General features: G+C 43.5%; 1 protein-coding gene across 1 annotated transcript in view; it reads left to right on the forward strand.

Moving 5' to 3' along the window:
* The first annotated feature begins 7,712 nt into the window (after nucleotides 1-7,712).
* The window catches only part of LOC101414428 (ornithine decarboxylase-like), a 77,264-nt gene continuing 57,306 nt past the window's right edge, over nucleotides 7,713-27,670 (forward strand). The window contains 2 exon segments of the mRNA XM_071211603.1: nucleotides 7,713-8,542; nucleotides 24,478-24,599. The gene's annotated coding sequence lies outside the window, so the exon portion shown is untranslated.

Raw genomic sequence — 27,670 nt, forward strand, 5'->3', positions numbered from 1 at the left:
TAAAATAAACTGTCATGATATTTCCAGCAATTTTGTATGGTAGATAACTTTCTGTTGTATGATTTTGTCATTGTGATGTCATTGTGATAACAAAATCTCTAATACATCTGCTCACACCAATTTTAGCAAATCTTTCAAATATTTCACACAGCATTAAAAATTATGAGATTGGGAAACGGACTTTGGCCCACTGGTTAGGGCGTCCGTCTACCATATGGGAGGTCCGCGGTTCAAACCTCGGGCCTCCTTGACCCGTGTGGAGCTGGCCATGCGCAGCGCTGATGCGCGCAAGGAGTGCCGTGCCACGCAAGGGTGTCCCCTGCGTGGGGGAGCCCCACGCGCAAGGAGTGCGCCCATGAGGAGAGCCGCCCAGCGTGAAAAGAAAGAGCAGCCTGCCCAGGAATGGCGCCGCCCACACTTCCCGTGCCGCTGACGACAACAGAAGCGGACAAAGAAACAAGACGCAGCAAATAGACACCAAGAACAGACAACCAGGGGAGGGGGGGAAATTAAATAAATAAATAAATCTTAAAAAAAAAAAATTATGAGATTATTAATGTCCTTGTTGGAGGGAGTTTAGATTTTGTTTAGCCTTGTAGGAGAAATCTTGGGTCACTTCCTGTAACAGTTTTTCAACCTTAATAATATGCTTGTGATAACATTTCTGAAATGTTTTCAGACATAAGCTTTATTAAATTAATAAATAAGTCATATATCACTAACAAAAAAGTTAGAGGATATTTACCAAAATAGTATAAAACCCATACAGAGAATCCTACATAGCCTTATCCAACTTTGCCACATTTTCCACATCATTATCTATCTATCTATCTATCTATCTATCTATCTATCTATCTATCTATCTATCTATCTATCTACCTACCTACCTATCTTCTATCTATCTACCCATTATATCCATCCATCCATTTTATGGTCACTTAACTGAAGGGTATATATACCATGCTCCTTGAGCACTCAATACTTCAATGTACATTTCTTAGGAAGAAGTATATTCACTTATGCAACCACCTAAATAATAAAGTTCATAAATTTAACACTGATATAAAGTTCACAGTTTATATTCTATTTTTTCTTATGTACCAATAATGTTCCTTTGATTCTTTTTTCTCCCTTGCTAGACCCCATCCAACATCCAAGATCATGTATTGTATTTGTCATTGTCTCTTTATTTGTACTTTTTATTCTTTTAACTGTGAGAATATATCATAAACTTTCCATCCCAACCACTCCCAAGCATGCAATTCAATGGGATTAATCACATTCACAATATTTCAATATCCTTACTCAATTCCATTAGTAATCCTCCCCAAACAGAATCCCTACACTCTTGGTGCCCTGTTTTCTCTTAGGAGGTTTTATGGTGAGAGATTAACTCAGAAGTGATGATGCCTGAATAGTGGAAATGGGAGAGGGAGGGATTTATATTATGTAAATATAAATCGAGGTGGAGTCTCCAGGTCCAGATGCCTGGGCAGGAAGTGAGGAATTAGGCAGAGTCATGGATGACTTCAGTTTCTTGTCCTCCCTAAGATGGGGAGCAGAGAAAGAGGAGGCTAGGTTGGAGACAGAATAGGGGTGGAGAAGAAGATGAGTCCTGTTTTGCTATGTATTTTTTCTTTAGATTAAAATGAAAGGAAAGATCTTACTGGAAAGCAGAAAATGGAAAGTACATACTAGCTAAAATTCTGTTAATCCTTATATGAATTCATTTAAATTGATATAAATTCAAACATTTAGTTTGTGATTGAATGTGGGGCTTAATGTAGATGGAAATATTATTTTGTTCTTGATTCTGATTCTCCTCTTGTATCTCCAACTACACAAAGTTTCAGTCTTCTTCTTGAGCTCATCTCTTCCCTTTCCTGCTACCACCACACATATTATTTTTTTGTTTTCATTAAGTATTTTGTTTTAGAACAGTTTTAAAATTACAGAAAGTTGCAAGGATAATCCATAGAATTCCCCTAGTTTAATAGATTTTTAACATCTTCCATTTAAACAGTACTATAGTGAACAAATATTGCCATGCTATTATGAACCAAATTCCATACTTTATTTGCATTCCCTTCATCTTAATAAACTTTTCCTATCTCAGAATTCCATCCAAGGTACATTACTTTTTTGTTTGTTTTATTAGAGAGCTTGTGAGCTTATAAAACAATATGCATAATATACAGAATTCCCATATATCACCTCTCAACTGGCACCTTATATTTGTTACAGAGTATGAAAGGACACGATCAGATTATGACAACTAACTATAGTCCATAGTGTACACTTGGTATATTTTTCCATGCAATCTCTATTAATGCTATGTATTAGTATTGTGCATTTGTTCTGGTACATGAGAGAACACTCTCCTATTTGTACTGTTAACCACATGGTTCACTGTGTTATACAGTTCCATGTATAACACATTCTATCCAAAGTGTACACTCAGCGACTCTCACTTTCATCACAGAATTGTACAGTCATTCCCTCAGTAAAGCTAACATTTTCTTTAGTCCCAAAGAAAAAAATACCATATTTTGACCCTTAGCATTGATATAGTACCTTCTTTGACATTGATCCAAGAGTATCAGAAAATTGCTTTTAACTATAGTCCATAAGTTACTGTGACTGAAAAGGGTGTCTAGTCATGTAAATTTTGATTAAAAGAAAGCTAGAGAGTAATCTAGGGCCTGAATAACATAGTGAACCAAGAGGTTAATGAGAATAGTGGTTAATAATACAAATATAAGAAGGCTCTTCTATGAACTACCACAAATAATGTCACTATTACATGATTCTAAGAATACAGTGATGCATGTGAAAAATTTAATTAATGTAATTTATTACAGTTTTTAAGTTGGGATGTTTGGCTTTTTGTTGAGATTTAGTAATACCTTAAATATTCTGTATATCATACTCTTAACAGAAATACATTCCAAATATTTTCTTCCATTCTGTACATTTTATTTTCATTTTATTGATAATGTCCTTTGACACTCAGAAGTTGTGTTTCATGGGTCTCCAGCAGCTGCACAGATGCTCTTGCATGAGGTGGCACCCTGCAGGCACACCAGAGGCCTGTGCACCCCCAGCAGCCTTCCACTCAGGTTCAGAGCCTCAATGCACATGTGACTTTGGGCTGCATGTGGGGGAGATGTAGTGTCAAGGACCCATGCATGTCCCAGCAGCACACAGGCACAGGGGCCACCAGTGTGCCATCCACCACTCACCCTGCTCCTGATGCAATCCTGCAAGGCCATGGTGGGGGCCCCATGCATGGCATGGGTGGTGAGGATGAGGCAGAGTCACTGGCCATCTGGGCCCACTGGGCAGAGAGGGCATGGCCATCTTGGAGGAGCAGGAGGAAGAGCCAGCCCCAGCAGGAGGAGCAGGAGGCCCTGGTGGGTGTGGGGGTGGCAGCAGAGGTGGCATGGCCATCTTGGAGGAGCAGGAGGCCCCAGCGGGGGGAAGCAGTGGTGGCAGTGGTGTGGCCAGCAAGATGTGTACCTTTGAGGGCTGTAGAACTCGGTTACCCTCTGGGGTGAGGACGATGGAGATAAACACACTCCGGAGACCGGTTCAGGACATGAATCTACTTTACTGCACAGCATCAGCAGCTTATATAGAATAAATGGCGGGGTGTTAGTTAGCTATTGGCACTAGCGCAGTGTTGCTATATGTGTAATTTTTAGATTGGACTGTATGCCAACAGAAGGAGGCAGGAGGGTGGCGCTTGATCGCTTCTGCTTTCTGCTGGTGTGCCATCTTTAGGGTGTGCCCTAAAGCCTGTACACTTGAGAGCTTGTTCATCTGTGGTGCACAGCACAGTGAGACTGAAGGTCTCAGCAGCTCTACCCACATTTCCCCCTCTGTTATTTATTAAAGCCAATTGTACTAGTTTTAGTTCTTCTGTTCTTTGGGATAAAGCATGAAGTTTTTTGTTGATACATTGATAGATAATACGTATAATGACTATAAAGATTCCTATTATAAGCCATATCGGAAGGTTGGGAAGTGATAGGAGGGACCGAAGGCGTTCTAATATTGCAGCTAGTAAAGATGTGTCTATTCCAGAGGCTCGGGTGTTGTTAATAGATAAGATTTGGGATGTTAATAATTGGGTGAGGTTGAGGAATTATTGGTTCCAGGGGCCAAGTAGATGTGTTTTGAGTTGCTGCTGGGCAAGTGAAACATTAGTAACAGGAATTAGGGTAACTCATATGGATGGGAAGCGCTGGTTAAAATGGGTATGAGTAAGTTGCTAAAGCATATGTTTTTTACATGTTTTAAAGAGCTGTTCAGTGATCATAGGTTCATTGAGATATGGCATGCCAAGGGTACAGTCAGTGGCAAATGCGGCTGAGAACTGTGGAGCGTTCATGTCCACAGACATAAGAAGAGGCAGGTGTTGTACTGCAGTCCAGAGGCGCTGTTCGTTAGCAGAGTTCGCTGTGAGGATCTAGCAGATGAGGAGGAAGAGGGTTTCTGGTGTTGCAGGGGCAGGTGCCATACGTTGGGCTTCTGTGCATAATGATTTGATGTCTCCCATGTGATGCAATGCGTGGGATGGGCAGGAGTACGGCTTTGACAGCGTTGTCTCACAGGGCTGCCTCTTTCATGCCTTTCTTCCAGGGACAGGTTATTTATGTCGCCTGCAAGTTGAGTGATTGTTTGGGGTGTCACCCTTGGCAGTGGATAATTGGCCATCTCATTTTTCGGTGGGCATGGCAGGCTGTATCAATTTGCTGGGGACCCAGATGGGCTGGTCTGCATTTTCTGGAAAGACAGAAGCAAACCCTCACCCCTGCATTAGTAGGGGATGGAGCCCGTTCCTTTGTTGTATTAGGGGGTCCTTCCAGCACACTAAGGCCACTGGTGTGGGTATAGAGCAGCCTCTCCAGTGCTTGTTGGTGGGAGAGAGACTTTCAGAATTGAAAGAAAAGTAATTTAGTGTAATCAGGGCTTTTGTTATGATGTTTTTGGGTATATCTTTAGGGTTCTTTCTCTTTTCTTTTAGTATTTGTTGTTTCAGGGTGGCATGGATGCGTTTGACGATTATTTGATTTTGTGGGTTGTATGGGATACCTGTAGAGTGTTTGATTTGCTATTTAGAACAGAAGGATTGGAAGGATTGGGAGGTATAACAGGCTTGTTGTTTGTTTTTAAGGTCTATGGCACTCCTATTTGTAGAATGGCTTGTAACAAGGCAGAAGTAGCATGATGGGTATGTTTATTAGAGAGACCCGTGGCAAACATAAATTTAAAATATGTGTTAATAATTATATGGACATATTTTAGTGTTTTAAAAGAGGGCATGTGGGTGACATTTATATGCCATAAGCTGTTAGGACGTAACTCTCTTGGGTTGACTCCTTGGGGTTGTAGTGGTCCTAGTGGTAACAGAGGACCGCATTGAGCACAGGTCAGAGTTAGATGTTTACATTGTTGATGAGAGAGTGAGGGGAAAAGCTGCTTGAGTGCGTGTGCAGACATGTGGAATTTGGCATGTAGGGTACATGCCTGGTTGATTGTAGATGTAATGAGGATTAATTGAATGGATTTGTTTGCGTGTTGGTTTCTTCATGCTAGAGGGCAAGGCAAACCACTATGTGCTTTAATGTGCTGTATGTACCATGGTTGTGTTCTATTTTTTAAAGATAGTTTTGGTTTGGATTAACAGGTTATCTAGTTGGGTTTTTCTTGAGCGGAAGACTGCATGTGGAAGGCCATGTAGGGTTTGTACTGCATAAGCACTGTTGGAGAAGATATTTATAGGGATATTTTGACAATGATATAGCGCAAGGAAGAGTGCATATAGTTTTTCAAACTGTACTGAGCTATAATGGGTGCATATTAGAATTTGATTCATTTGTTTTTATTGCTTTATGAGTATTACACTGAATGATTTATTGGTGTTTGTAAAGACAAGGGTTTATTGGGAGTGGCTTGGACCACGGGTAAGTGTTTTTATGGAAACTGCACAGCAATTGCTCGAGGGTGGAGAGAAGTTTGTGAGCGGGCAGATGATTATTTGTTTAGGAAATTTAGCTATAAGCGTTTGCATTTTGAGGTTGGATTGGAGGAGGTGGGTAATATGCTTTCTAAAGGGCAGCATTAGTTTGTTAGACTTCTGGCCATAAATGACTTTTGCTGTGTGATGTAGCTTTTTTTTCTTCCATAGGCAGATGGCCATTACTTGGGGTGTGATTTTGTTTAGACTGTTGAAGGAAAGGTGAACCCAATATAGGGGCTCGTTTTGACACAGAACTCTAGTGGGTGTTTTTGGGGTTGCTAATACTATGGCAATGAGAGGCTTATGAGGATTAAGTTTGGCTAGTTTTGTGTTTTGCATTTGGGAATTGATATATATTATGACGTTTTTAGCTTCAGAAGTGAGGACACGAGGACTCATGGGATTGGGGTTTCCCTTTAAAAGGGAAAAGAGGGGGGCTAATTTATGTGATGGTAGGGATAGATGTGGTTTGATTTAGTTTATGTTCCTGCAGATTTTTTGTAGTTTATTTCATGTGCAGTTTTGTAGTATTGTTAGAGATGGTGACAAGGGTTTGATGCCTGTATTGATACGATAGTTTAGAAAGCTGAAGGGCGATTTAGTTTGCACTTTTTTGGGGGGTGATTTACAGTCTTAACTGTTTTAGATTATGGAGTAATATACTTTAAAACAGTTTGTTAGATATTTTGATCAGGGTGTGCTATGAGAATGTTATTCATGTAGTGGATGATTTGGCAGTAAGTTTGCAATAGTAATGTGGCATTGCTTATGAAATTTTGACATATAGTGGGACTTTTTTATGCCTTGAGAGAGGACTTTTCATTGGTATTGTTCAGCTGGCAGAGCATTAACCATTGCCCAAACTGTGAAGGTGAAATATGGGCAGTCATGTTTATGCAATGGGATGGAAAAGAAACAATCTTTTTTTATGTTTATTATAAAAATATATTTATTTTCGTGTATAGCTGAGGGATGAGGGAGACTCGGTTGTGGTAAGCTCATTTTTTCTATATGAGAGTTGACGGCTTGTAAGTCATTAAGAAAGCGCCATTTGTTCCTTGTGTGTGTGGTTTTTTTTTTGTTCAACAAATACAGGGGTATTATGGGGGCTAGTAGTGGGCTTTAACTGCCTAAGGTTTAGCTGTTGTTGGACAAGGATTTTTTTCACTTTGATATTTAGAGCATTGGGCAGAAGTTACATTGCGTTAACACTTACTGCGGGCTTTTATGATGTTTTGTTTTAATTAAACAGTTGGATTTTTTTTTTGGTTTGTACTAGTTTTAAGTTGGCTGCTAGGCGCCGGCTGAGGCGAGGCGCTGTGTGGAACTGCGGTCGGGGGGGCGGACTCGGCGGGGCCCCCTCAGGGCCTACTTGCGAGAGCGCGGCCCTGCCGGCGCCTGCCGGGCGCTTTTGGAGCGGCTGCCACGCCAGCTGCAGCCAGGGCGATTTACCGGAAGGGCCCGGCGCGCGTCCATAGTTGCTGGCGCCGCTGGCCTCCCGGGTATTTGGTCCCCGTTGGGCCCTCAGTACTCTGCGGGGGACTCTACTCCCCGGAACCCCGCCCGCCGGGGGGCCACCTGCCCGGCTGCCGCTGGCTGCCCCGCCTGCAACCCCAGGGAGGGGAGGGGGGCGCCGCCACGCGCTGGGCGGGGTATCTGGTGGCGGAGGCGGGGACAGCGACGCTGCCAGGAAGCAGTTTGCAGACATTATATCAGGGATAGGGGCTGGTTCGTTTACTGGAGTCCCCGTAAGGCAAGTATGAATTTAGTTAGGAGTGCAGGGATAAGGCGGAGAGGGAACGTTTTGTTTTCATGAACTTTTGCAGTGCGCATGCGTTTTAACAGTCTAGCCCAGGTCTGAGGGTTCCTTAGAGACGCGGTAGAGAGCCAGGGATTAAATCTTACAATAATATCTCATGTTGATTGAGCTCTTTTTCGGACACTTTTATGCGTCTGCTCGCCGGGAAAGCATGGAGTGCCCTAGCTTGGGGGGCCCATGCGGAGGAAGGCAGATTACTCATGGCGAGGGTCACTCACCCGATTTAGATGCACGGCGTTGATGCAGCGGGTCCCTATTCTGGGTGCCTCTTGTAGGACTTGGTTACCCGCTGGGGTGAGGATGACGGAGATAAATACACTCCGGAGACCGGCTCAGGACATGAATCTACTTTATTGTGCAGCATCAGCAGCTTATATAGAATAAAGCGGGGTGTTAGTTAGCTATTGGCACTAGCGCAGTGTTGCTATGTGTGTAATTTTTTAATTGGACTGTATGCCAACAGACGGAGGCAGGAGGGTGGCGCTTGACGCTTCTGCTCTCTGCCGGTGCGCCATCTTTAGGGTGTGCCCTAAAGTATGTACGCCTGAGAGCTTCCTCATCTGGCAGTGCACAGCACAGCGAGACTGAAGGTCTCAGCAGCTCTACCCACAGAGGGTTGTGGCAAGACTAGAGCCAGGTGGCCAAGCAGCACAAGCTGTGGATGTCAAGAAGCACCATGACAAGATGCACAAGGACAGGTACAAGGGGAAGAGTGACCAGGCCCTGGGCAGTGGCAGTGTGGTGGTGTCAGGCTGGAGATGTGGCTGTGGCAGGGAGGGAATCTCAGGCTGGGTGACAGCACACCTGCCATTTGAGAGCACTGGGGCAGGACTGGGAGGACAGGTAGGCAGTGAGGGCTGTGTGATCATCCAACAGCAGCAGAGAGACTCTTCCCCTTGGTGGAGCTGGGGTTTGGAGAAGGCCATCACTCCCTATTTTCAGCATTCTCTCCTCAGTATCCCATTCTCAATACCTATTACCTACATCCTATTACCCTACTCTCAATACCCCCTTTTTTGTTGTTGTTGTTTTGAGTACTCCTAGAGGGAAAAAATTGAATGGCTGTGGATTGTTTGGGATAGTTTGAGTTAACTATGATGAAAGGAAGGCACTGTCTGGAGCTGGGCTTCAGCCTGCGGATCCCCACCCTTCCTTTGCTGCCTTTTGGTCTTGCATAGACGGTCAGTCTGCTCTTCAGCTTCATCTGTGACATAGGACACACCTACTAAATGGTATTGCAGTGAAAGAAGTGAGATATAGGGAAGCAGACCTGGCCCAGCAGTTAGGGTGTCTGTCTACCACATGGGAGGTCTGCGGTTCAAACCCCGGGCCTCCTTGACCCCTGTGGAGCTGGCCCATGCACAGTGCTGATGCGTGCAAGGAGTGCTGTGCCATGCAGGGGTGTCCCCACATAGGGGAGGCCCACACGCAAGCAGTGTGCCCCGTAAGAAAGCCGCCCAGCACCAAAGAGAGTGCTGCCTGCCTAAGAATGGTGCTACCCACACGGAGAGATGACACAACAAGATGACGCAGCAAAAAGAAACAGATTCCTGTGCCACTGACAACAACAGAGGCGGACAAAGAAGATGCAGCAAATAGACACAGAGAACAGACAACCGGGGTTGGGGGAGAAGGGGAGAGAAATAAATAAATCTTTAAAAAAAAAAACAAGTGAGATATACCATTATGAATGCTTACAGTATTCAGTAGGTAGTAAAATTCATTAAGCCTTTAAAATAAGAAGGTATATTTGATCAAGTCCAGTTTAGCTATTTTTTTCATTTTCTGTTTGTGTGCATTGTTGTAAAATACAAAATCAGTGCTTACTTCAAGGTGCTAAAGTTAGTTACCTCTTTTATTTTAGGAGTTGTATAGTATTAGCTCTTATATATAGATTTTTTAATCTATTTTGAATTAATTTTTCCATATAATGATAAGGGGGTATTCACATTCATTCTTTTCATATGGATTTCTTGTAGTCCCAGTACCATGTTTTGAAGAGATTATTTATTGTTTCCCCATTGAACAAACTTGGGCATTTGTCAAAAATTAACTACCCATAGATGTGTGGATTTTAGGCTGGACTTTAAATTCTAGTCCATTGGTATATTTGTTCATATGCCAGTACCACACAGTGTTTATTCCTGTAGCTTCATAGCAAGCTTTGTAATCAGGAGGTCTGATTCCTTTAGATTTTTCCTTATTTCAAGTTTGTTTTGCTTATGCAATACCTCTTAGAGTGCCTATGAATTTGACAATCAGCTTTAGCATTTTTGCAAATGTTAACTGGAATTTTGATAGGGATTGCATTGAACTTGTAGATTCTTTTGACAATATTGATATATTAATAGTGTTGTCTTTAAATTCATGAACACTGGATGTATACCCAATTTGTTTAGGTCTTTAATAATTTCTTTCAGCAATGCTTTATATTTCAATATCTCAAGATACTTAATTAGTCCCTGGAGATTTCTTCTTCAACTCCTTGGATGTTTAGTAATACACAGTTTGATCTCTACATGTTTGTAAATTTTCCAATTTTCCCCTGCTACTGATTTTTGAGAAGATCCTTTGTAGGATTCCAATATTTTAAATATGATTTTCATTTTATAAATGGTCTAATATATGGTATACCCTGGAAAAATTTCCATATGTACTGTACACATGTACTCTGATGTTATTGTTTGTATATATGGCAGATTACTTATCACCATTATATCTTTGTTGATTGGACCTCTTATTAATGTAAAATTTTTATACCTGAAGACTCTATTTCTGAAAATAATATAGCCTCTGGGGTTTCTTGTGATTACCATTCTCATGGAAATAATTTTTCTCCTTATTTTTCATTTACATCTTTTTGAGATTGTACCTAAAGTGAGTCTTTTGTAGACCACATTTAACAGGATCAGGTTTTTCATCCAGTCTATCAATCTCTTTTAATAGCGGAGTTTAATTCTTTGACAGTTAAGACAATAGAATAAGGAAGAAAATATATTTTCAATTTTGCTATTTGATTTCTGCGTGTCATGTATGTTTATTATTCCTCAGTGACTGCTGTAATGCTATTTTTTTTTTTCCTTTTTGTGGCTTTCTGCTCTGTACTATTTGAATTCCTTCCCTTTCCTTCTTTATATTTTTATGTTATTATTGGTTATCTTTGTATTTAACAATAACTGCTTAAAATAAAAAACCTAGTTAGACTAGTACCAACCTCATCTCAGTAATAAACAGTTTATCCCCACAATACTCCACCTCTTTTTTTGTGTTCTTACTGTCTTAGATTACATCTTTGTATGTTGCATGCCTGTTAACATAGATTTTAAACAATTTATATCTCTAAGTTATGTATTTTGGGGCACTATTTTTAAATGCTTAAATGTTTATTTCATCCTGTTTTACTGTGCCTTTCATTAATAGATAGCCTCCTGTTTTGTCTTGTAACTGATTTTGGTTTTTAATTGTTTCTTGGAGAAGTTGATGGTTTAGAGCATACTCATCCAAAAAATAAAGGATTCCCATGTACCTCTGTTATCATCACCTTGCATTAGTATGAAATATTTGCTATAATTGATGATATCATATTTGTATAATTGTACTATTAACTGTAGTGCATGGTTTAAGTTAGTATTAACAGCGTAGTGTAGATCTATGTATGTGTGTATTCTGTTTTGTAAGACATTTGAATTAGTCAATTTTGTCCAATATTGTTATATCCACTTGTGTTCTCATTTGGCTAATAACTGTGTGGAAATATTTTTGCATCCTTTCACTACATTCTTTGCTTGAGTAAATTCAATTACTGTACTTTTGCAGCTCCAAATTTCTCTTCTTTTATAATTTCTATCTCTAGTTTATTCTGTGAGTTTTCTGTTTTCCTGCTTTCCTTTATTTCTTTCCATATGGATTCATTTAGGTTATGTATATTTTTAAGATAAGTCATTTAACGTCTTAAACGAATTGCTCTATTTTATGAGCTTCCTCAGGAATGTTTTCTTGCAAACATTTTTTTTTTTCTGTGAATGGGTTATAGTTTCCCTTTTTGTTTGTCTTGTAACTTTTTGTTGATTCCTGGACATAAAAAGATAACAGGAATAAAATACCGTGTTTCAAGACACCTCTGCCAGTTTCACCTGAGGGGTGTGGAACAATGGCTGCCCTTAGTTCTGGTTCCTCAGTGGTCTCAAAAGCAGTGAGTAGCAATCAGACCATGTGCTAGCTTACTTAGAAAGAATTGTTTCTTAATGTGCATCCTGACACCAGTGAATTCAACCTCAAACCTGGGTCACAGTCTCATCTCTGTAAGAAATCTTACTAGGATTGTCTTAGTAATGGTATCATGCATTTTTTAGTAGATATTTTAAAATTTATTTATCTCCCCTTCCTCCCCAACCCCCCCCCCTGCCGTTGTCTGCTTTCTGTGTCCATTCACTGTGTGTTCTTCTGTGACCACTTCTAGCCTTATCAGCAGCACTGGGAATCTGTGTTTCTTTTTGTTGCATCATCTTGTTGTGTCAGCCCTCTGTGTATGTGGTGACATTCCTGGGCAGGCTGTACTTTCTTTCACACTGGGTGGCTTTCCTTGCAGGGTGCACTCCTTGTGCATGGGGCTCCCCTACACAGGGGACACCCCTGCATGGCACAGCACTCCTTGTGTGCATCAGCACTGTGCATGGGCCAGTTCCACATGGGCCAAGGAGGCCTGGGGTTTGAACCACAGACCTCCCATGTGGTAGGCAGATGCCCTATCCATTGGGCCAAGTCCACTTCCCAGTATCAAGCATTATTATTGCTCTTCATTTGTGGTCAATGTTATTAAACACTGTTGAGTTTCTGTGTCTGTGACATTTTTACCCTTTATCAACAATGATGTCAGAGTTTCCTCCCCACACATACAGCCTTTTCATGGTCTCTGAAAGCCATGCTTAATGTCATCTCATGTCAGGAGCCTCCAGCCATCCATGCAAGACCTTGCTCACACTTGTACCTGGCAGTTTATGCCTCCCCCAAAACTAAGTTAAGTCTCCATTTGGAGACCAGGAATTGCTGGTGATGGCCTGCAGGGCCATGGGGAGAGGCTTGTTGTCCCACCCAGTGTACCCTTTGATGACTTTTTGGGTGAACATCAACCAAATTCTCCAAATTCACTGCAGAGGACAGATCAGAGCCAGCTTGCTTCAGGGCTCTGAGCAATAGATTAACTTTACCTGACACAGGAGCCTCCTTTCTACCCTTTGCTGAGGCTTCAGATACTGGTCCAAGGTGCACATCCACACCACCCAGCCAGCATCTGCCAGGACCAGCCATCTGTTTGGAGGCCCCATGAGGCAGCCCCCAGATGGTCTAAGTTTCTGGAAGATGGCCCCACAGCCAGAACCAAGTCAGCTTGCCAGGAAGTTCCTTGGGTCTTTGACCTGAGCAGCAGCTGTCAGTGGTGGGACAGGGATTCCAAGGGTAACATGAAAAATTTCTCCCAGGCCCTCTTCAATGGCTGGAATGTTGCCCTGCTGGACCCTTCAGGCTGATATGGCCTGGGGAAAAACAGCTGTCTCACTCTGCCCTGGCCAAGAAAAGTGGTCTCACAGTTCATGTGCCCTTACAGCAGTTCAGGCCTATTTTCCAGTTCCAACTGTCAGATTGCTTATTGTCTTGGAAGTCAATAGGACCCACAGTGACAACCAATATTCACTGTTTGAAGGACCAGATTCACAGATACTTACAACAATGCTGAGGGCTTGATATACTAGACTGTCCTCCCCCATTGGGAGCCACCAATTCTCTTGAGAGACACAATTCCATCTATTTCAGAAGATCAGGCCTCCCCAGGATGTGGGCACACCTTCCCACTTATTGTATGAGTCTCCACCCAGTGATATAACACACTATAACACTATGAGAAGATGAGCATTCACACACTCCCTAGAAGCCTGCCCCTGTACCAGATGCCCCCACCTTAAGGACCTTAACCAGGTAATCCTTTATTAAATTTTCTAAAGAGTTTTCTCACCATTATAGTTTAAACCACATACCCAACAATCTCCCATGTTCAATTGTTCCCCCAGCCCTCCCCCAGATTCCTTAGGCCATCTGACCCATCCTCCCACCCTAGGCCCCCTCAGACCTGCAAAGACCCACCCAATATTATCCCTATGCCCCCATCTTATCCCTTCCCTGTACAACTGCTTAACCTCCACTTTATCATAGATTTCACTCATGTAGACATCAGTGCATAACCTTCCTCTCCCCGCAATTTCCTGTAAGCCTATCATACAGTTTCTAGCTCTCTAAGACAGCTTGGTTTGATTATTTCATATCAGAAAGGTCATGTAGTATTTGTACTTCAATGCATGGCTTGCTTCACTATACATAAGGGCCTCAAGATTCATCCATGTTTTCCCATTTGTACTGTATTTCTTCTTATAGCTGGGTAGTATTCCATTGTATGTATAGGCAACATTTTGTTTATCCATTCATCCGTCGATGGGTTTTGAGTTGATTCCAAATTTTAGCAATAATGAAAAATGGCACTATGAACATTGGTGTGCATAGGTTTGTGTCCTTGTTTTCAGTTCTTCTGCATATACACCCAGTAGAGTGATTGCTGGGTCATATGGCAAATCTACAGGTAGTTATTTGAGAAACTGCCAAACTGTCCTCCAGAATGGCCAGATTCTACTGCATTCCCAATAGCACTGGATGAGTGTTCCCATTCCTCCTCATCCCCTCAAACACGTGTAGTCTTCTATTTTTTGATAGCTGCCAGTCTGGTGGGAGTAACATGGTATCTCCTGGAAATTTTGATTTACATTTCCCTAATAGCTAGTGATTTTGAGCATCTTTTCATGTGCTTTTTGGCCATTTGAATTTCTTCTTTGAGAAAGTGTCAGTTCAAATTTCTTGACCATTTTTTAAGTGGGTTGTGTGACTTTTATTTTATTTTGAACCCATAATTTACAAGGGCTCCATTTTTTCACATCCTCAAAACCATTTTTTTTCCTAAAACCAGCATTAAAGCATGTGTGTAGTAGTACCTCATTTTTATTTTTGGTATCTTATGTGCATTTCTCTAATGGCTAATGATGTTGAGCATCTGTTTACATGCTTTTTGGGCATTTGTATATATTCTTGGCAGATATGTCTATTCAAGCCATTTTCCCATTTTTTAATGGGGCTGTTTGTCCTTTTGTTGAGTTATAGTAATTCTCTTTATGTTTTGTATATTACGCTATTAGCAGAAACAGAGTTTCCAAATATTTTCTTTCCCTTTTTAGGTTTACTTTTTTAGTTTTTGGAAAAGTAGTATAGTAGTAAAGTAGTTAAGAAGAGCTCAGGGTTCAAATATTTGGATTAGGTCCTCTTTCTGACTTCTGGAGACTCATACAATAAGTGGGCTTATATTTAAGTTTAGAGCCACCTTCTTGCTCTGTGGTCCCCATGAGCTTGCCTAAGAGGGTCAAAGGTGCAAGGGGAGCAGAAAATGAACATGTGGTTGGGCTGTTGGGGAAGAGCATGGTTGCAGACTTCTCCATGTCCTGTTGCTGGGCAGAGCTTGGATACCTTGCTCAGGAGGGTGTGCTCCCACACAGTGCTTTTCATCAGAAAGCTCTTCCCATCCTGGGAACACTGGACCCTTTTGTTTTTTTGTTTTGTTTTGTTTTTATACAAAAGGATTTATTTAAAAACCAGTAAGACACTACTACATCATGACACTGTCACACTGGGCTTTTAACACAAGACTTGCTCTACAATACTGGGGAATGGGCATAAAATAAATTGATTCTGAAGCATAGCAGTTAAGAAATAAATCAGTGAAGCAAACTTCTTTTAATGAGAACTCAGAATTAAATTTCAGAGGGACCCAAGGTCATACTTCCATTCGGGGACTTGATAGAAAAAAATTTAGTTTGAACTGCTATTAGCAAGGTGGTGGCAGGAGCCACCCTCAAATGAATCTTCAAATTGGAAAATACTGCTTCACCAACTGTTGGGGATAAGTTGCAAATGGAATAATTTAGTATGGTTTGTAGCTATTTTGATGACGGCCTTGCCTGGATACTTTCCCATAACCACTCTGCTGACCACCACCTCTTCCATGAGCTCTTCCTGCAAATCCTCCTCTAGATCCCCACTGTTTCTGTTGCTGATACTGTTCCTTTGACATGGCTACTTTTTTTTTTAATATTTATTTATTATTATTATTTTTTAATTACATTAAAAAAAATATATGAGGTCCCATTCAACCCCACCGCTCCCGCCCCCCACTCCCCCCACAGCAACACTCTCTCCCATCATCGTGATACATGACATGGCTACTTTTATTTCACATTTACTTAGACCAACATTATGGTATTTCTTTTCCATTATCTTCTCCACTGGTTCCTCTTCTTTAAAGGTAATAAAGCAGAATCCACGCCTCTTATTGGTCTTGTTGTCCATGGGGAGCTCTATGATTTCCACCTTACCAAAACCACCAAAGTACTCCCTTATTTTCTCTTCAGGTGTATCTGGAGAAAGGCCACGAACAAAAAAAAATTTTTTAACAGGCTCTTTCGTTTTCATGGCTTTGGCCCTTTTAGGATCAATCACCTTCCTATTCAATTTATGTTCTTTCTGACTCTTTAAATAGCACAAAGCCAAAACCCCTTGATCACTCTGTGATAGGATCTAACTTCAGAGTACAGTCTACAACTTCCCCAAATTTAGAGAAGTAGTCCTTCAGATCTTTCTTTGTAGTGTCCCAGCTAAGGCCTCCTATAAACGTTTTCCCTTCCTCCTCCTCGTTCTTACTGACATCGATCTTTGCCCTCTTCCACTCAGTGCTGCCCCCTTCGGTGCCTCTGGCCGCGGTTCGACCCTGGTCCCAGCTTCGTTACCCGCCGCCGTCGCTACCCGCTGCCCCCTGCTCCACCGCCACCATGGCTCCCTCATGCTCACCCGCCGAGGCGCCTACCCCCGCCGTTACCACCGCCACAGCCCCGTTCCCCGCCAAACTGCTCCTCCGACTTCGTGCTACTGCTGCCGCAGCCGAGACTACACCCGTTGCTACCCTGAACTGAAACTAGCAGCAAAGTAATCCCCGCTGCTGCCGTGCACCCGCTCTACCTCAGGAGACACACAAGACAGAGGGGGAGCAGGTGTGGCTGCAAAAGCTCCTGCACCTCTCCCTGGCCTGTCCCCTCGCCTCCCACTCTCGCGTGGTGTGCACTCCTGCTCTTTTTGGCTGCACTTAAAAAGAAAAAGAAGCAGTCGCGGCCCCTCTTGCTGCCTCCTCGCTGTAATGGCGCCACTGCGGACCACTTAAAATGGCCAAATGAACCACTGGACCCTTTTGATGGAAGGTCTGGCCTTTTGGGAAGTTCTCTATGACTCATATCAATTCAACTGGCAATCTGCAGATGAGGTTCCAGGAAAATTCTGTCACAATTCTAAAGTCATGACCTTCCAGTCAGATAGAATTTCCTATTAGAGTGCAACCGAGACCCCTTTTCTGTGGCACTCACCTGAGGGCATATGATGCCACCAAACATTTTCTAATGTTCACGTAGACTGATGGAAAATGCTTGAGTCTGGCTTTTTCTTCCCTGAGATGGACCACAGATCTTCTATGGATACTGGTTGTTGCTCCTTGGTTTTATGAACATCTTGGAAAATTTTCAAATCCTCTCAGTGTGTCATTCTCATGCCAACACACCAGGAGCCCAGGGCAAGTCATCCAGGTTTGCTTATGGGGACTTCCTGGGATTGCTCGGTGGATTAATTTTTGAAAGCTGTTCAAGTCCTGATCCAGTCACCTGGACAAGACACAGGGAGTAGGCAATGCAGGTGGAGGCCTTTTCTGACACTAGCTGGCAGTAGATTTTCAATGTGCCCTCAGGAACTGTCACCAACGCTTGGCAGGTGGGGAGGATTAGCTAGGAATGTATCCTGATTGTTAGCTGTTCCTGACAGAAAGTTGTGGTCTCAGTGTCCTTCTAGAAGTACATGAAATGGCTCACTTCAGCTCTGTGGAGCTCGACGAAACTTCTGTGAATGGGGATTGGGCCAGATGCACGTAAACTCTGCATGTAGGAGGTTGTCAGCCTGGTGACAGTGCTCAGTGCACCTTTTTCAGATCTCTGGGCTGCAAGTAGACCCTGTAGAAACTGGTGAGGAGGCCATGCTGCCCTGGATATCCAGGACTGGAGGAGATTCCTCCTCACCAGCACACACCTGGATGGGTAAATTGAGGGAAGGTGGTCCTACACAATGTTGGCAAGGCCCTCCTGGGCTGCATCTACCACTTCAGAGGCAATGACTCTCCTTCAATCTCTTCCCACAACTTCCCATCCATCTGCCCAGGCCTCCCTTGTTCTAGGGCCATTGGGAAGGATAGCCAGGGTGAAGTAGTCAAAGCATGAATGGGCGTGGATGGAGCCCATTAGAAGGCTTGAGGCTTGGAGCAGAAAGTGTGAGCAGTGAGGAGCACAAGTCATTCTGCCACTGACCTACTGGGAGTTCATAACCACGGTGTCTATTGGTGGTCTGGGGGACAGGGAAGACTGCTGTGCCAACATGAGAGAGGTTTAGTGCCCAGTGCCTGCTGGTGCTGGTGGGTCTTCTGGCCACAGGGAATTATGATAAGCCACTGTCATGCTGCCCTACTGCCCCTGAGTGCTAAAGGGCTGATTGGGACAGAGCTGCCCCAATGGCTGCTCCAGTATCTGCTCTGATGTGAGGTCAGCCCAAGATGTGTCCCGAGGCCTCCTGCCTCACAGGGTGGGTCCTCCATACCTCTCCTTGTCCTATTGTATTCTTAGCCCCAGGCTGCTCCAGTCAGTCTGAGGGAGAGAGTTGGAGGTGTGATGCCCTGAGGAGGCAGGTTCCAGGAACATGGGACTTGGAGGCAGGTGGGCAGTGGTGACAAGTGAACAATGTGGATGTTGGGAAGGTAGGGCTGCAGCACCACCCTGGCAGGCACCCACCAAGGCTGAGGGACTTGGCTGATGGGGAGAGACAGAGCTCCCCTTGTATCACTAGCAATGGCCACCTGAGCATGCATACTTAATGCAAGGTGGGTCCCTCCAACCTTCCTGCTTTGTCAGTCAGAGCTCCACCCCTGACACCTCACATTCATCACCTCTGTGCCTTCTCTCTGGCTACTTTCCTACCTTCCAATATACTTAGAATCCTGCTACATCAAACTGGGTTCAAGCCTCAGCTCTTTTTAGGTTATCCCATCATTTGAATAGGTCATATATGGTGCAAGTATTCCAATTTTTGCATCTTCAAAAAATATAATTTTGCCAGCATGTACTACATAAAATTAAAACATGAACCACACTTTTTATTGACAGAAACTCAAATCTAAAAACAATAGCTGAGTATAATCCTTTGTATAACAGGTCTTATCATGAGAGGAATAGATACTCGCATTTCGCTTAAGCCAGCTTCTGAGTCAGTTTTCTTTTTCTTTTTTAAAAAGATTTATTTATTTATTTATTTATTTATTTATTTATTTATTTATTTATTTATTTATTTCTCTCCCCTTACCCACCCCCCACCTGGTTGTCTGTCCTCTGTGTCTATTTGCTGCATCTTCTTTGTCTGCTTCTGTTGTTGTCAGTGGCATGGGAATCTGTGTTTCTTTTGGTTGCATCATCTTGCTGTATCAGCTCTCCGTGTGTGCGGCGCCATTCCTGGGCAGGCTGCACTTTCTTTTGCACTGGGCAGCTCTCCTTATGGGGCACACTCCTTGCACATGGGGCTCCCCTAGGCGGGGGGCACCCCTTCGTGACACGGCACTCCTTGCATGTGCATTAGCACTGCGCATGGGCTAGCTCCACACGGGTCAAGGAGGCCTGGGGTTTGAACCACGGACCTCCCATATGGAAGATGGATGCCCTAACCACTGGGCCAAGTCTACCACCCCAGTCAGTGTTCTTTATCTGCAAATTGCTTGCAAATGTGCATCTAGTAATGCTGGCTGCGTACCTCAGAGCAGAAGAAGGTACCCTTCTTTAATACATGGGAGGTTTAAAGAGTTCCCTCAAATACCGGCTGGTGAATGATAGAATAAAAAAGCTGTAGGTGTTAAATGACTTATATTTCCAGCAGCCACCTGCATTGTCTGACTCTCCTGTTCCTGCCTGTCACATACTTTTCCACCATCAGTGGTGTCCCATGTTAGCAGATTCCACTTCAGGTTATCTCAAGTTAGTGTATTATCTGTATCTTTGAACATATTCTTCCCTGTCTTGCAGTAATCTTTTGTAATACATTCTGTATGATCTGTGCATAGAGGGTGATTTTCCACTAGCTTGACCTTGGCAGGAAACACTGAGCTCTTCTTTTATAACCTCATCTGAGCAGTCTATTCTCAACAGGACCAGGGCCTTATAATCTTTTGCCTTCATTTCCCTCCATTTGAATCAATTTTCAGTATATGTAGCAGTTTACTATGGTTATGAATTCCAAAAATTGTTATTGGAGTTTGTTTGTCATCTGATGCATACCTGGGAAAGACTAAGCTATGAGGAGGGCTTGGATTGGGCCCCTTCACTAGGTAGGCCATTGAATCTCCATCACATGGGCAGTGGTGACTGGCAGAGAAAAGGCATGGCAAAGGAAACAGTTGAGGATTCTTGAAGTTGGAGTTTGATGCTGAAGCCTTAGCTGGAATCTCAGGAAGTAAGCTCAGAGAGGAAAGAGAAGCAAGCATCAGGAAGACAGGACTTGAGGCAGGGGAAGAACACAGAGGAACAGAAAAAGCTCCTTAGACATGGCAGAATCCCCGGGGTGAGTGAGAGACAGAGCCCTTCACCTGATTGTCTCCAGCTGACCTTGTGCAGAGAGGCAATGCCTAGAGAGCCTCAGAGTCTACAGCTGCCTATGTGGAACATTCAGAGGAGCTTAGCCCAGAAAGAAGCAAGATTTGGGAAGAAAGGAAGCCAGGAAGCCTGCACCTTGGCTGATGTTGCCAGTCATCTTGCTCTAAGATGTTCAAATAGACTTTGTCGAGGGAAGTATCTTAGGCATTATGGCCTGGTATCTGTAAGCTCCTACTGGAAAGAAATAGCTTCAGTGGAGACTTGCAGGCTTGTGGAATTGTACCTCAGCACCCCTTTGGCTGACTAGTCCAGCACACAACTCTGTCATCTTGTTAACAGTAACAATGTTGTGCTATTTTCCCCTTCCACTATTACCAGACCTTTTCCATCATGCAAAACTGAAATCCTTTACTCCTGATGCCTGCCTCGAGTCCATGTGGTTATTGATATTTTGTCTCTGTGGAGTTCATTATTTACCCAGCTGATTTCAGTGCAGTTTTGCGGTGCTTTTCCTTGTGCTGACTTCAGTTAGCACTGTGCTTTCATGGTTTATCCATATTTCAGCTCTTTGCAGAACAGTATTCCTTTTTCATAGCTGTACAGTTCTCTGTTGCTTATATGTACCATTTAGTTTATGCATTCATTGATGGACATTGTAGTTGCTTCCACATTTGGCTGTTGCAAATAAAGACACTGAAATCATTCCTGGATAACGTTTTGTTTGAACACCTATTTTGACCTTTCAGTAGGAAAGTAGGTGTGCAACTGCTAGGTCATATGGAAATTCTATGGTTAACTGAGGCATCACCAAACTGGAATCCAAAGTGTCTTCACCCTTTGAACTTTCTCTCTGCAATGTGTGAGGGTTTTGATTATGCAACATATACTGTAGTAGTTATCCAACATTTTAAAAGACATGGTAGCACTTGCTTTGTTATTTGTATTACCCTAATGTCTCAGGATGTTTAGCACCTTCTCATGTGCTTATTTCTCATTAGTATATCTTATTTGGAAAAGGTCCAGGCACTGCCTGTATTTTAAGTGCAGTATTTCTCCTTTTATTCTTGACTTTCAGTAGCCTATAGGCTTGGCATATTAAACTCCCATCACACACATGATGTTCAAGTGTTTTGTCCCTACTTCAGGACATTTTCTTTTTCCTTTCTTGAGAATGGACTTTCATGCAGAAAAGTTTTTAATTCTGATGAGTCTGTTCTTGTGATCTTAGTGAATGATCTTTCCTTCTTGAGCAGGCATTTTCATCTTAGCTGGTTTTTCATCAATATCCTTTATCATATGGAGGAAGTTGCCATCTCCTCCTACCTTTCTGAGTGATTCCTTAACATGAACGGGTGTGGGAATTTTTCAAAAGCATTTTCTAAGTCAATTGAGGGGATCGTATGGCTTGTATCTTTTACTCTATAAATGTGGTCATTACCATACTTGATTTTTTCCTTTAATTGTGGAAAAATATTCATAGCATACAAATCATTTTAGTCATTGTAAGTGGGACACGTGGTGACATTGATTGAGTTCATTGATAATATTGGGTAGCTTTGACCACTGTATTCAGACTCTATCATCCCACCCAGACCTCATGCCCCTTTAGCAATAACTCCCAACTCCCTTCCTTTACAACTCCTCTTCTGAATGGGGCTGTTATGAATAATAGCATAGGTGTATTTGGTTGAGACCCTACTTTCATTCCTTTGGTGTGTATACATAGGAGTGGAATTGCTAGCTGCCATGGTAATTCTGTGTTTAACTTTTGGGTATCAGCATTTTAAATTCCCATCCATAGTGTTTAAGGGGCTCATTTTCCACATCTTTTCAACCATTTTTTCCCCTAACAACAGCTTTCAAGAGTGTGTGTAAAAAGTAGTGCCTCATTTTTATCTTTGGTGTCTTATTTGTATTTCTCTAATGGCTAATGATGTTGAGCATCTGTTTATGTGCTTTTCAGTCATTTGTATGTATTCTAGGCAGATATGTCTATTCAGGCCCTTTTCCCATTTATTGCTGTGGCTCTTTGTGCTTTGGTAGAGTTACAGTAATTCTCTTTATGTTCTGTACATTATGCTATTAGCAGAAATAGGGATTCCAAATATTTTCTTTCCATTTTTGGTTTTCTTTTTTACTTTATTTGAAAAGTAGTGTAGCAGTAATATGTCATTAAGTAGAGATGAGGGTTCATGATTCAGGATTAGGTCCTTTTTCTGGTCCAGTGCTTACATTTCAGATTCAATCCACCTTCTCTCTCTGTGGTCCCCACGAGCTTGCCTAAGAGGGTCAAGGTTGTGAGAGGAGCTGAAAATGAAGGAGTGGCAGGGCTGCTGGGGAAGAGCAAGGTTGCATGTCCTGTTGCTGGGGAGAGGTTGGATGTCTTGCTCAGGATGAAGTCCTCCCCCAAAGTGCTCTCACTCATAGAGCTCTTCCCCCCTGGGAACACTGGACCCTTCTGGTGGAAGGCCTGGCCTTTTGGGAAGTTCTCTATGACTTACATTGCTTCAGGTGGCAATCTGCAGACTCATTTTCAGCCAAAGTGCAAGAAGAGGCATGTGTAGGGAGGTCCCATCTGAATCCAACTTCATCACCTTCAGGAGCACATATTCCAAAGTAGGGCCCACTGGCAGGGCACTGAAGCTCAGAACCACCTGCCATCAATGTAGACCTGTGTGTCCCCACAGCCCTCAGGAGCACCAGTACCCTGGGCTTTATCTTCTCAGCTGCTCCTTGGTGAGAAGGTCATCTGCTTTAGTTTGGAAATCTTGGCAATATACATGTTGAATTGCCTGCTATGGTGGCTTTGAATGACAATCAGTAGGAAAATCACCTGGTTGCATTGCATGCTCTGGCTGAGCAAAATGTGCTTCCAGTTTTTATTTTTATTTTTTTCAGAAACTGATCGTTATTACTTGAGTCAATGCCATAACAACCCATACAACCACTTTTGACAGTCATGATGGCTTCTTATAATGTGTCTTGTACATGGAACACAAGGACCTATAATCCCACTTGACCGTAGTGCCTCAAGTGAGCAGAAATTATTTCCACTGAAAAGTCTCACAACCAGATATGTAAGCAGCTTCGTTTTGGGTCCCCCAAACCTGGAGAAGAGAAAAATGTTCATTAATACTGTACCAAAAAGCAGGGTGAGAGGAGAAAGGGCAGGCTCATTTCTAAGAGTTGGATGGGTCCTCAGGGACCCCTTTCATCCCAGAAATGAAACACAGAGAAAGAGAGGGAATTGACAAGGAACAGGAAAGTCTCTGAGCCTCTCCTCTCTGGGAGACAGACCTCTGGGGGTGGGGGTGGGAAGGGGCTGGCTGGCAGGGAGCCAAGGCAGGAGCCCTCAGGCAACCAGTGGAAAAGGCCAGGTTTTCAGTTAAAAAATATGGAGGTGATGCAATTGGAGACAGATGTCTGTACCATTGCCATGGGAGAGACCTGCAGTGCAACGCTGGCCCTAGGTAGGCCCATTTGGCCAGGCCTTGGAACTTTGGTTGGCTAGGAATCCCCCTCTGAAGAGTGACCTGGCAGCCTGACCCAACCCAGACTCCTGGCTTGGAGCAGGTGAGCTATCGGATGGAGAGAGGTTCTCACATCAGTCACAGATCTGGCCCAGGGGTCCCCTACTGTCCCTTCTGCAAGGGTTCCTGCCCCTCCTCCTGCCTTCAAATCCAGCCCCCTGCCCTCCAGGAAGTGTGAGGAAGGAACAGTTCTTATCCAACATGGCACCTAGTGGTGGCGTTTGGCTCTGGCTTTCCGCAATGGAGTTGCTTTCTTGTTCATGTTTCTTCCATCTCTTTTGTTTCCATGATACACAGATTAGAAAACAACGGTACAGGACACAATAGAAGAGGTTCTCTTCAACCCCAGTCCCCACTCAACAGACTCCTTCCACGTCAGTGATCTCTTTCATCACCGTGGGGCCTACTCGTGGCATGTGGTGAGTACCTTTTGGAACACTGCTCCCCTGCAATGCATTAGTTTCTAGGGCACTCGACATGCTCCCCCAGTCCATTTGGTGGGTTTCAGCAGGATGTATAATGGCCACATCTGTCCTGGAACTATCATTGGGGGCAAGTCCAAGTCGAGAAAACACCCCCACATCGCAAATGTCTTGGCACTCCCCGCCTTAGCCAACTCCCATGGCCACCATCTCCAAAGCAAGGAGGTGGGATAGGGGTGGGTCAACTCTGATGTGTGTGGGGGGATGGGGGCCTGCATGCCAGGGAGGAGGTGGGTGCAGCCACCCTGGCTGGCAGGGCACTGGTGCCTTGGTGTGGGCTTGGTGGACGCCAGAGTGAGGGATAGCAGGAATGAGAGGAATTAATAGCCTCAGTTCCTTTAAGTGAGTTCCAAGTCAGTTCTTTACCTGAGATTTGCTTGCAAATGTGCATCTCCTAATGCTGGCTGGGAGACAGATCAGAGGAATGTTCATGGGACCCTATCCTTCTTTAATTCATGAGAGGTTTAAAGAGTTCGCTCCAATAGCGGCTTGTCAATAATAGAATAAAAAAGCTGTAGGTGTTAAATGACTTACATTTCCAGCAGCCACCTGCATTGTCTGAATCTGTTTTGACTGCCTGTCACAAACTTTTCCACCATCACAGCTGTCCCATGTGAGCAGATTCCACTTCAGGTTATCACAAGTTAGTGTTTTATCCATATCTTTCAATACCTTCTTACCTGGCTTGCAGTAATCTTTTGTAATACCTTCTGTGCAATCTATGCCTAGAGGGTGATTTTCCATCAGGTTGATCTTGGCAGGAAGCCCCCAGCTCTTCTTTGATAAGCTCAGCTGAGCAGTCTGTCCTCAACAGGAGCAAGCCACTTATAATCCGTTGCCTTCATTTCCCTCCATTTGAACCAATTTTCAGTATACGTAGAAGTTTGCTAAGGGTATGAATTCCAAACATCGATATTGGAATGTGTTTGTCATCTGATCTGTACCTGGGAAAGACTAAGCTATGAGGGGGGCTTTGATTGGGCCACATCACTAGGATATGGAGACCCCATCCTGCAGGCCGTGGTGACTGGCAGAGAAAAGGCATGGCAAAGGACAGAGTTGAAGTTGGAGTTTGATGCTGAAGCCTTAGCTGGAATCCCAGGAAGTAAGCTCAGAGAGGAAAGAGAAGCAAGCATCAGGAAGACAGGACTTGAGGCAGGGGAAGAGCACAGAGGAATAGAAACAGCTCCTTCGATGTGGCAGAATCCCCACGATTAGTGAGAGACAGAGCCCTTCCCCTGATTGTCACCAGCTGACCTTGTGCAGAGAGGCAACGCCTAGAGAGCCTCATAGCCTACAGCTGCCCTTAGGGAGCAGAGGAGCTTAGCCCAGAGAGAAGCAAGACTTGGGAAGAGAGGAAGCCAGGAAGCCTGCGCCCTGGCTGATGTTGCCAGTCCTCTTGCTCCAACACATGGAAACAGACTTTGTCGAGGGAAGTATCTTAGGCATTACGGCCTGGTATCTGTAAGCTCCTACCAGAAATCAGTACCTCTTGTGGAAACTAGCAGGATTGTGGAATTGTGCATCAGCACCCCTTTGGCTGACTAGTACAGCACACAACTCTGTCATCTTGTCAACCTTCACAATGCTGTGCTCTTTTCCCCTTCCACCATTACCAGACATGTCCCTTCACGCAAAACTGAAATCCTTTATTGTCTGTCGCCTGCCCTGAGTCTGTGTGGTCATCGATATTTTGTCTCTGTGGAGGTCACCATTTACCCAGCTGCTTTTGGTGCAGTTCTGCGGTGCTTTTCCTTGCGCTTACTTCAGTGAGCACAGTGCTTTCATGGTTCGTCCATATTTCAGCTCCTTGCAGAACTGCCTTCCTTTTTACAGCTCTAGAGTTCTCTGTTGTCTCTGTATACCATTTAGTTGTTTCATTCGTTGATGGATATTTGAGTTGCTTCCATGTTTGGCTATTGCAAGTAAAGACACTAACATCATTCCTGGGTAATGTTTGGTTTGAATACCTCTTTTGACCTTTCGGTATAAAAGTAGGAGTGCAACTGCTAAGTCCTATGGAAATTCTATGTTTAACTAATTGAGGCATCACCAAACTGGCATCCACGGTGGCGTCACCATTTCATCTTTCTCTCTGCAATGTGTGAGGGTTTTGATGACTCTACATCCACTTCAGTAGTTATCCAACATGTTTTAAGGAAGTGGTAGCACTTCTTTTGTTATTCGTATTTCCCTGATGTCTTGGGCTGTTTAGCGCCTTCTCGGGTGCTTCTTTCTCTGTCGTATATCTCCTTTGGAAAGGGTCTGGTCACCTGCCCCTATTTTAATGGCAGTATTTCTCCTTTCATTCATGACTTTCAGTAGCCTACAGGCTTGGCCTATTAAACTCTCACCACACACCTGATGTTCAAGTGTTCTGTCCCTTCTTCAGGAAATTCCCTCTTTCCTTTCTTGATAATGGACTTTCATGCAGAAAAGCTGTTAAGTCCATTGAGTCTGTTCTTGTGATCTTAGGGAAAAGTCTCTCCTTCTTGAGCAGGTCTTTTCATCTTGACAGCTGGTTTTTCATCAATATCCTTTATCATATGGAGGAAGTTGCCATCTCCTCCTACCTTTCTCAATGATTCCTTATCGTGAATGGGTGTGGGAATTTTTCAGAAGCGTTTCCTGAGTCACCTGAGGGGATCATGTGGCTTGTATCTTTCATTTTAGAAATGTGGTCATGACCATACTTGATTTTTTCCTTCCAATTGTGTAAAGATATTCCTAGCATAAAAATCATTCTAATCCTTGTAAGTGGGACACGTGGTGACATTGATTGAGTTCACTGATAGTATTGGGTAGCTTTGACCACTCTGTTGGGACTCTTTCCATCGTCCCACCCAGACCTCATGCCCCTTTAGCAATAACTCCCAGTTCCCTCCCTTCGTGACTCCTCTTCTGAATGATGCTGTCATGAATACTGGCATATAGATAGCTGGTTGAGGCCCTGCCTTCAGTCTTTGGTGTGTATACCTAGGAGTGGAATTGCCAGCTCCCACGGTAAT

The sequence above is a fragment of the Dasypus novemcinctus genome, chromosome 24 (genome assembly GCF_030445035.2).
Source record: "Dasypus novemcinctus isolate mDasNov1 chromosome 24, mDasNov1.1.hap2, whole genome shotgun sequence".
Lineage (NCBI taxonomy): Eukaryota > Metazoa > Chordata > Mammalia > Cingulata > Dasypodidae > Dasypus > Dasypus novemcinctus.